The sequence below is a fragment of the Dasypus novemcinctus genome, chromosome 15, assembly GCF_030445035.2.
Source record: "Dasypus novemcinctus isolate mDasNov1 chromosome 15, mDasNov1.1.hap2, whole genome shotgun sequence".
In the NCBI taxonomy this organism is placed as follows: Eukaryota; Metazoa; Chordata; class Mammalia; order Cingulata; family Dasypodidae; genus Dasypus; species Dasypus novemcinctus.
This window is the reverse complement of record NC_080687.1, coordinates 2,756,799-2,767,331: the sequence shown is the minus strand read 5'-3', so window position 1 is coordinate 2,767,331 and position 10,533 is coordinate 2,756,799. Positions and strand designations below refer to the sequence as shown.

The 10,533-nt window shown below is 44.2% G+C and overlaps 1 long non-coding RNA gene across 1 annotated transcript; it reads right to left on the bottom strand.

The window, feature by feature from the left end:
• Positions 1–375: 375 nt before the first annotated feature.
• Positions 376–5,988, bottom strand: LOC131273530 (uncharacterized). Its single transcript, XR_009180782.1, has 2 exons — positions 5,712–5,988; positions 376–539 (listed from the first exon to the last, which is right to left on the bottom strand). It is a non-coding gene; the product is annotated as an uncharacterized lncRNA (long non-coding RNA).
• Positions 5,989–10,533: the final 4,545 nt, after the last annotated feature.

The window sequence follows — 10,533 nt, the reverse complement described above, 5'->3', positions numbered from 1 at the left end:
AACGCCTTATCAGATATATGATTTCTAACTATTTCCCCCCATCCTATAGGTTTTCTTTTTACTTTCTTGAAAATATTTGACACACAAAGTTTTAAATTTCGGTGAAGCCTTCCATTCTTTAGTTTTTTATATTTTAAGAAATCATTTCTTCTGTTTGGAATTGGTAAGTACTCTGACTCATATAAATAACATAATCCTTCAAAATTTTATTACTACGTGACAGTGAAGCCAAGCTACTAAAAGTCACGAGGATAAGCGCAGCACAGGTCACTCTATGGAGAGGAAAAGCTCCTGAACACGCTCACATGCTTGACTAGAGAGCAGCTAGCAAAAAACTAAAGAAAAAGAAGAAAAATACGCTCCAAATACATACCACACGTTTAATCTTTTATTTAGCTTGTTGCTTGTTTTGTGAATTGCTTTCCTTCTTTCTTTTCTTCTTTCCTTTCTTTGTAGTCTGTTCTCAGCAAAGAGATCACATTCTTGGAGAAAACGAAGATGCTGTGGGGAGAATTCGTGCCCCACTTTGTGCCAAACCCCTGTGCAAAAGAACAAAAAAAAAAGTTCTCAGAAATGGGAAAATGAACTATCACATCCCGTTCAGTTGGCAGGGAAATTGCCAGATGGGCAGATTTCATAAGTGGGGATCTGTACTGGACACTCATTTGAAAATATCCCGACCTCATTAGTCCATGAGTTCCTGAGAATTTCCCAACATGTTAGTTTCCTCTTTTTTGGGGGGTGTGATAAAAGCTGTTCCATGCTCTTTAACCTTTACAAGTATAAGGGAAAAACCCCACTGTATCACCCCACCACATTTTCTGTTTTCTTGAGCTTATCCAAGGTTATGTAAATAGAACCAGTGCTGACATGTTTGTTTATGAGAAGATGAATTAGAAAGGAAAGGCCTCTCTCTGACTGAGGCAAGGCTACTTATGGCTAACACAGAGCAAGTAACAGCAATCAAATAATTAGGTCAAACCTCAGGGCTCTTTGACTTTCTGTGCTACCATTTACTCATATCTGTGCCCTTGGGAAGGGCTTACTTGAAAGGTTATTTTGATAACTAAATTACCAGAGTAACATGCAATACAAAATATTTAACAACCCATTTCTGTTTAGCTACATGATCATTCTTGCATTTTCCTGAGAGAGAAATACATTTTCTCTTTAATCCTAGCTTTTAAAGTCTTTGAGAATTTGGAGTAAAAGAGGGAAAATGCAGTTTGCAGAAGAAAATTTTTATTTTAAAGCAGACAAAACAAAATTGATGTCATCAGAGGGATGTGAGAAAACCTAGGCTACTTTAGAAGTAGAAGAAACAGTACAGAGTATAAGAAATATCTTGGGGAAATTAAAAATATTATAGTAGGAATGAAAATTCAATAAAAATTTGGAAGGTGTTAATAAGTAAATAAAAAAGGCAAAGAGGTAGAATTTAAGGGAAAGGATAAAGGATATAAATGGATGGTTAGGCTTGGAGAGCTAATATTCAAGTAGTTACTTGTAGGTTCAAAAGGAGGCAGAGGTTATGGAGAGAAGAAAAAGAAACTGATAATGTAAGTGAATTCCACATAACTGACGTCATGCATTTCTAGACTGAAAGTATCGAACAGAGTCAATGAGAAATGGCTCATACTGACCCTCATCGTCATGAAATTCCAAAATATAAAAGAGAAAGAAAAGATCTTAAAAACTTCCAGAGAGAAATACAGTGCAATAGATAGAACGGAGCCACAATCAGAATGGCTCAGACTTCTGAAGAGCAAAAATGTGGCTGGTGGGAGAGGACTGAGTCCATCATGGAAAGTAACTTCCAGTTTAGAAGTCTAAATCCAGCCCAACTATACTTCAAATGAGCAGCTAGAACAAGGTAATTTAAAACATAAAAGTTCTACAAAAGGTATCTTCCAGGTACTCTTTCTCAGGATGGGATGTTACAACAAAAGCAGTGAAAGTCCAGGAAAGAGGAAAACCTGGCATCTGGGAAACAGAGGCCGGCAGAAGGGAGGCTCTGGGAAGTCCAGGTGGTGGCAAAGAGGAAAGCCACGCACCAGCCGAGCGGGGCGGGAGGAGCCAGCACTCCCGCAAAACGAAACCCGTGGACTAGCAGGTGTGCTTGATCGTATTGGGAGGCGTTCATAGTTCTTTCAGAGGATCTGGGAAAAGCTGGTGATAAGCAGACAGAAAACAAGGCAAATGAGAAACTCGAGGCAATTAATTCCAGGAAAAACACACTTTCAGTGCTGTACAGCTACGGGTCATATTTAAGTCATATTAACGTGAGCAATGACCACTGATTTCACCCGAGAGTAATAGAATCACGTAACTCTGCTGGGAGGGATGGTGGCAGAAGATGAAGGAGAAAGAGAAAGAGGGAGGGGAGGCTGTGAGACGCTGAACCTGCTAAATCCTCATCTTTCATAACGGGAAGATAATATCTTCCTGAAGTTACTTTATGTCCATAAAGTTTCAGATAACATCTGAAACTTTCAAGGCAGGAAATAACTATGTAAGTCTGTCATTTAGGAACATAGAGACAAATACCAGAAGAAATAGCTAGAAAGTGCTAGAATTGGTTTTCTCAGGATGAAGCCTCTGGAGGTCAGGGGAGGTATTGCAGAGGCCTCCCTCTTTTGATTATAAACTCTGCAGTCTTATTTGTCTTTTCAAATAAGGCATGTGGATTATTTTTATAAAAAATACAAATATAGAGTGGACATCACCATCCCAGGGTCCACAGGATGGAGGAATAAAATATGGATTAGAGTGGACTTACTGGTATTCTACTATAGAATTATTGTGACTCTAGCAGTGGAAGAAATTATGTCATTGATGAAGGAACAGTGGCCATGGAAGTTGTCTCAGGGGCAGATGCTGGACATTACATATCCTGCCATAACCCACTGAATGGACTGGGGGAGAGTGTGAACTACAACATAAACTGTAATCCATGCGGTGCAGCAGTGCTCCAGAATGTATTCACCAAGTGCAATGAATGTGCCACAATGATGAAAGAAGTTGTTAATGTGGGAGGAGTGGGGGGATATGGGCATGCATGAAGTATATGGAAACCTCTTATATTTTTTAATGTGACATTTTTTGTGATCTATGCATCTTTAAAAAAATACAATAAAATTAAAAAAAAATGCAAGTATATTTTAAAATCTAATATTAGAGACTTTGGGATCCTTGGGGTTTTTGCTCTGTTTTATCTCCACAGCGCTGGCCGCAAGCCCCTGAGCTGGTGCTGTAGTTGATTACTGGCTGGTACTTGCCTAGCACTCTGCCAGTGAAATGAGGAGGGGTGGGGGAAGCAAGCAGACGCCAACCCCCTGGCTCTGCCACCTTATCCATGGCCTCGTGGCTTCGAGGGCCTCAGCTGCTATCATAAACACCACAAACTGGTTTTGGCTATGAATACAATGGGACTTTACTGACTCCCAGCTTTGAGGATAGAAGTCCACAATCTAGAGAGAGGCAAGGCCTGCTTCCCCCATGATGCCTGCAGCTTCCCAGGCTGGACTTGCCCCCTGCTTCCCACCCCTTGGTGACCTGTCCCCTTTCTGCCTTTGTGCCCAAGGTCCGTGGACCTGGCTTCTCCCCATGGCTTTCTCCCTCAAAGCTCCAGTAGTCCATAGTAAGACACTGCCTGGGCCAGCTGGCCACATCTTCACTAGAAACGTCTTCAAAAGTCCTGCTCCCTGTGGTCCACGCCTCAGGGTGCGGGGACATGGGCTAAGAGGAAGACGGGATACGTAACTCAACGACCACACCTCGCGTGGATGACGCTGGGGGAAGGCAGGGCTGCCCACCCAGCAGCGGGCGCTGCCCACAGACCCCTCCGCTGTCAGCCCCCGAGGGGTGGCCAGGCTCGAGGGAGCTGAGCCTTGTGGAATTGCTTCATTCCCCCGGCCTGGCTGTCTCTCCCATCTCAGACTCACATGCTCAGAACAGTATAGCTTTGGTGTGGGACTGAAGAGACAGCGTTGCACGTGAATTTGCCATCTATGTGGCTGGTTCCATCCAGTAGTTAAAAGTGTGGTTACGCCAACCTTCCTTGGAAAAGCACAGGTCTACCGACCTGGGAAGTGCTGGGAATTGTCTCCCCTTAACATGCTGGGGTAGAGCATGAGGGTCCAGGAGGCTCCCTGGATGAAAACAGCTTCACATTACTAATTAATTTAAGACTTAATGTCTTGTTCTTTTAAACAGAGCAAGCTGATAAAATGACCACTGTATAACCTATAATCTTGGATTTAGGCTAAAGCCTCACCCAGGTTGTATATGCAAACACATGCAATCCAGTTGTTAAATTGTCGTTTCCTCTGCAGCATGGGGCTTCCCAAAAGGAATAGGAAGTCACTAGGGGAAAGGTTGGAGCTACCCACAGACAATGTGTGCTCTTTCTGCCAAGAACAGAAAATTAAAAGTTGAATGAAAACCTCAGCTAAGAAATATCACATTAGGGCCAATTAATAAAATGTGGAAACCATGATTCATGTAACTGTGCTTGTCACTGATCTACAGGGATAAAAGGCAGCAGAGCTGTCAAAAGGAAAAAGGAAGCAGCTGCTGAAGTTGGCAGCAGATAAGGGGTGACAGGGCTTTCCATAACTCAGGCTTCTTATAAAAGATACAGGAGCAAGGGACTGTAACACTGTTTAAAAAATGAAATAAAAGTGAAAGTGGGTTTCACTTTTTATCTTCAATGAGCCAGTGATCATTGTACACTTTGAGCATGTATATAATGTTAAAGGCTTTTCTTGTATCATAAAAGCAAGTTTGGAAAATGCAAATAAGGAAAAAGAGAAGAAAATCATGTCTAATCCAACCACCCAAATATAATCACCAATAAAATTTAACATTTATCTTTCCAAAACTTTTCTATTCATAAACCAACTTTTGTCTGGATAAGTAAATGATTATTCAGTATTTATTATTTTATCTATCTTTTCCATTTTTGAATGTTAATTTCATTCTTTCAAGACAAATCCAAAATACTGAAAATGTTTTCCAGGTATCTAGAATATCATTAATACCCTTTTATTGAGGTCGTTTGCATTGTACTTCTTCTGAGGGATTTTTGTTTCAGCATGGAGCATGATGTCAACCAGATTAACCCAGGATGACAAGCTAAGGGCAAGCATAGCCTTCTGATTCACCATTCCAAATGGGAGAGAGACTTTCAGCAGCATCTGTGATATCTAACATATGTGGATCTGATGCAAATAGTTTTTATTTATATAAATTATAAATTATAATGTAGTCTCTACCCCTTATTAGAGTCAATTGGGTAAGAGTAGTTTTAATCTGAAGCTGTTTCATGCCTGAAAATATGAAGAGGTTAGAAGATGTGTGCCTTCCAGATTCCCAGTTTATGATTATTCTAAGAAACGTTGTCACTGCTGGCTGGAGGTGTTCTCAAATACCTCTTTCCTGGAAACCAGAGACTTTTGATTAACATTGTTTTTCTTTGAAATAAAAATTAATAACTAGGACAACGTAGCCTGGCATATAAAAAAGCTTTGACAAAACTCCCTGTCCTTTCTATTTATTGAGCTTTCCTTGAAATCCCCTTCAGCTCTCTTTGAGGGGTCAGTAGACGAGGTTAGCATGTGTGCATGTAGCAGAATGAAATAGCTGATACGGGATACTTGCTCATTAGAAGGAAGTTATTCTTTTACCCCCTTTCTTTGCCTGAACTCTACCTCCTCCTCTCGGTATTGAATCAGGCTCCGTGTGATTATCATCTATTCAGCAAACACCAGCCGGGGCCTGGGTGCGCTGATCTGCAGCTCCCCTAAGAGAAGGCACAACAGCCAAATGAAACACAGCAGGGATAGTAACGACGAAGAGCCGCGGCGCAGCGGGAGCACGTCGCTCTTCAATGCTGGGGAAAGGGTCATGCTCGATTTTCACAAGGGGAAGCCGGAGCCGGCTCTGCTGTTTCAGAACGGAGGGTACGGGTTCCAGCGGCTTTGGCAGGCCAAGAATTTGAAAAGTGGCCCGAAATGAGGGAGGGCCAATGGGGTGTGCTGGGGGCGGGGCCGAAGCAAAAGGGCCAATGGGGAGTGCTGGGGGCGGGGCTAGAGCAGGGAAAGCCAATGGGGAGTGCTGGGGGCGGGGCCAAAGCAAAAGGGCCAATGGTGAGTGCTGGGGGCGGGGCTAGAGCAGGGAAAGCCAATGATGGGTGCCGGGGGCGGGGCTAGAGCAGGGAAAGCCAATGATGGGTGCCGGGGGCGGGGCTAGAGCAGAGAACGCCAATGGTGAGTGCTGGGGGTGGGGCTAGAGCAGGGAAAGCCAATGATGGGTGCTGGGGGCGGGGCTAGAGCAGGGAGCGCCAATGGTGAGTGCTGGGGGCGGGGCTAGAGCAGGGAGCGCCAATGGTGAGTGCTGGGGGCGGGGCCAGGAGCGAAAGCAGCGCCAAATTTGAAAAGCTGCCAGGGGTGAAAGCGGCGCCAAGCCTGCCCAGCCGGGGGGACTGCAGGGACCGGGAGAGCGTGGAATCACGCAGGAACCGGGAAAGCTAGTCAGATCTGAAGTACCCAATCAATGGGGAACGGGTGCGGGGGGACCCCCGTGTTAGGTTTAGGGTATAAACATCACTGTTTCTTGTTGCTTTGCCCGCGGCCATTCTGTCCAGGGCCACCCCGTCCTTGCAAGGTCGTTAACAGGATTCTTTTCTCCTCCACAATCAGGTGAGCTTTTGTTTTCTTATAGGTGCAGCTTTCTTTCTAACAAATACCCACTCTCCTGGGAAGGAGATGCCAAATGTTCTTCTGTGTGAAACATAGCGAAGAGATTGTGTGAGCTTTCCCTCATTTTTATGTTAGCAGTGTGTAATTCAAATGCTTTCTTCTAATGACACTGCAGCCTACAAAAAGAGTGAGCTATGGTACTTTAATGTCCTTCAGCCTATCCTGATAATCACATTTTTGTGGGTGGTAGTCTTTATTAATATTAAATATATCAAAATCATCCTAATTGTTCTTATCTCTTTTAAGGGTTAGATTATTTTTTTTAAGGATTTATTCTTGAGAATGTATTAGGAAACTTGGAGTCCCATGCTGTACTGAAATGCTAGATTGGTTTCAGTTCGCATGTTATATGACATTTGCCCTACTTCTCAATATTATCATAAACAACAAAAAAATGAAGTCAGCAAATTATCTGAGAAATTTGACAATCCACAGCACACATTTTCTTTAGACAATCTGATTTCACAGCATGAGAACATAGGCCCAAGGGGAGCTAGAAAAGATATTGGCCAACAGATGATGGGATATTGGATTTGGGTTCTCTGTTGTTTTCCAAATCCTCATGGTGAAAAAGAGAAAAAATGGGATGCGTTTTACATATAGGCTTAATGTCCCAGATGTCAGTGACACATATTTAATTTTCTTTTAAATAACAGATACATTTTGCATGCCATTCAGTGGCTTGCCAGTGGTTTTCTCAGAACTGTGAGTCATCGCTGGGTGTGTCCCTAAGTGGAGGGGACCCGGGTCTCAGCGTACCTCCGGGACAGGGACCGCGTGGCGCTCAGTGTCCTGCTGCAGTGCCCGCCACTGCCGCGGCTGTGTGAGGAGTGCGGGCTGCAGGGGAGGTGGCTGGCTGAACCGGTGCCGTGGCCACACGTGCCCTCTGCCTCCCCTCTTCCTTCCACGCTCTGGATCCACTCAGGGCAGAGATGCCACGTTAGGGAGGAACTCCTCTTCCAAGCTGGATGAGTCACTGCCTTGGCACTCAGTTCCAGCTCTCTGCCACGGTTCTAAGAAGCTGCTGAGAAGGCAGTCCTGGGTGTCATCTTTGACCCAGCTCGCCCTACGACCACTCTCCTGGTCCCCTCTGTTGGGAGTTCTTCACTTGTATGGTTTGGAATCAGAGGGACTTAGAATGGCATAGGGATAAGGATGAAAGTATTCGCCTTATTGCAAAGGCTGGGTTGGGAGATGAAGGTGGGCTCTGTGGTTGGAAAGTGCAGCCCAAAGCCCAGAGAACGGGGATGGATGGGGAGGGGGCCTGCGGCTCCCTGGGGAAGGCAGGCTTGCTGGGGGGGGGGGGGGTGGCAGCTGGAAGGAGGCCAGTGGACTCACCTGCCTGTCCCCAAAGGGAGGAGCTCTGCCTCTCAACACCGCAGCTTGCAGGGGTCGTTCTCCTCCAGGGGGCAGGGGTGGGCAGGCGTGCTGGGCTGGTGGAGAGAAGGTGGAGGCCGCCATCCAACGCTTTTTGTAGTGTTTCAATTTTAGAGGCTATTTGTGAGAAATGTGAAGAGTAGGGGGATGTATATCCACATATTTTCTCCCTCATCATCGACTCAGGTCAGGCTTTCAAAATATTTACATTAAATTTATGACTATTCTGATTATGTTTAATATTATCCTCCAGAATAAATCTTTTAGAAATTCGATCAGGCCGCTCCCTTAGTGAAACTTTCCCAATTGTTTTTTCATGATTGCTTGGCTGTAACCCATCATCCTTGCCATCTTGCTGTGGCTTTCCAGGAAGAACTGCTTTGATTTTGCTAGACATAGGCAAGCAAATTCTTTATAAATCGCTTGGTATCCTTAGTGATTTTGGAAGAATATTTTTCTTAATAAAGGATATTTTTTAGTTATCATCTGTCTTTCAAAATGTGAGTAAGCTGATTTTAATGGATGTTTCCTAGTATTTTTGAAATAAACACAGAATAGTAATAAAAACGACTATGTTTGTCATTCAAATTCTAAGAAATTGGTTGTTAAGAATTTCCAACCCCTCATGAAGGGGGACATGTGCTGGTTCAAGTGGTTTGGATGGTGACTGTGAGCAGGATTTAGCCATATGCTGCATCAGACAGTCAAAGTCAAGGAAACATCATGCTCAATATAGAATGTGTTGTGTTAAAATTATCCTGAAGGTATCTTTAATCCTTTATGAGAGGTATTTTAAATATTTTACACCCAAGAAAATTTGCAAAGCCTGTGAGAGTAAAGAGCAAACTTGTTATATTCAGTTGAAGGAGAACGTGACTGCTTAGTCTTTTCACCTAACTTTGAATCCACTGGCAGGAAGAGTCAAAACTGTGCTGGGGATAAAACGACTTGCTGTTGACCTTTGTGCTCAGATGTGTCCAATCAGGTAGAAATATCTGCATGGTGTATATTAGGAGACCATTATCTGAGAACTGGAAAATGTGGGATGAATTGTAGAGATTGAATTTCCACTTTCTAACAAAACCTCCACTGTTCCACAGTTCTTTCCAGCTTATACAGGGCTTTCACAGTCATAAGAAAGTCGCTTTATGCATTCTTCCTCTAATAAATAAATATCGGGCTCTGTCTGTGACTGGCCTGACTTACACAGCTTTGAAGCGTGCAGCTGGTCACGTTGTAGAACGACTCTCGATTCGGGTATGTCTGATGGCCTCTTGTGACTGTAGTCCAGCTCTCTGCTCTCAGCAGAGAAACTGCAGCCATGCCGTGCTGCCCTCTCCACGCGCCACTTCAGGAATCGCACCTGGGGGAGAGTGGTGCCAGCCAGGTGCTGCCGCCGTGGAGGGACTTTTTCCTTTGGTATTTGATGCGTGGTTTGTGGGGAGTTACTCTGAAACCACGTTCGTGGTGTTCCTTAGGATTTCCACCCTCAGAGCTTAGCATCCAGTGGTTTCCATCTCGTTCTTCTTTTCTAGTCACGAGCGCAGCGCTCCCCTCGAGGGAAGAGCTTTTCCTTCTCCCCCATTTGTTCACTGCCCCAGATTTACTCCTGTCCACGGGGGGTGCCTTCAGCCAGCTCTGGTGTACTTTGTTAGGCTCGTGTAATTTTTGAGCACTGCCCGGTGCTGTGAAGTATTTCAGGCTCAATGTGTGCTTTCCCTGCCCCAGCCCTGGAATGCGTCATTTCTCCAAGAAGCCCCGATGCCTTTCAGCATGGAGTAGGGAATAGGAACTAAAGTCTGGGCACTAGTTATGCCCAAGGCCGCTGGTCTGTCTCTTCTTTCAGGCTCTCTCGGCAGACAGAGCTAGAAGATGTGTATGTGTGTCTGTATGTACTTATGAAGCGACACCTGCACTCAATTCCATGTCTAGATCTTATTGTAAACAAGTCCATGCTGACCCTCCCAATTCTAATCCAGCACCATAGGGTCCGTAGCTATAACTCTCTTCTAGTGTGAGATACCTAGAAAATAATTCCAGAATTGCGATCCCACACACAGAGAACAGTGAATATCCTAACTTGGGTTTAGTATTTCTTTACAGGGATTTTTTGGAAAACAAAGTAAAATGCACAAATCTTAAGTGAGGAATTCAATGAGTTTAGGCACATGCACATAACAACGTGATATATACACGTATCAAGATATAGAATATTTCCATTGCCCAGGAGAGCTCCCCAGGCCCCTTCTGAATGGATAACCTTGTCCCTTATGCAACTATTTTTCTAATTTAATCAACATAGATTAACTTTGCCTGTTCTAGAGCTTCATAGACCTTGAATTACACATTTTGTATGCTTTTATGTTCAATGTCTTTAGCACAGCATATTTGTAAG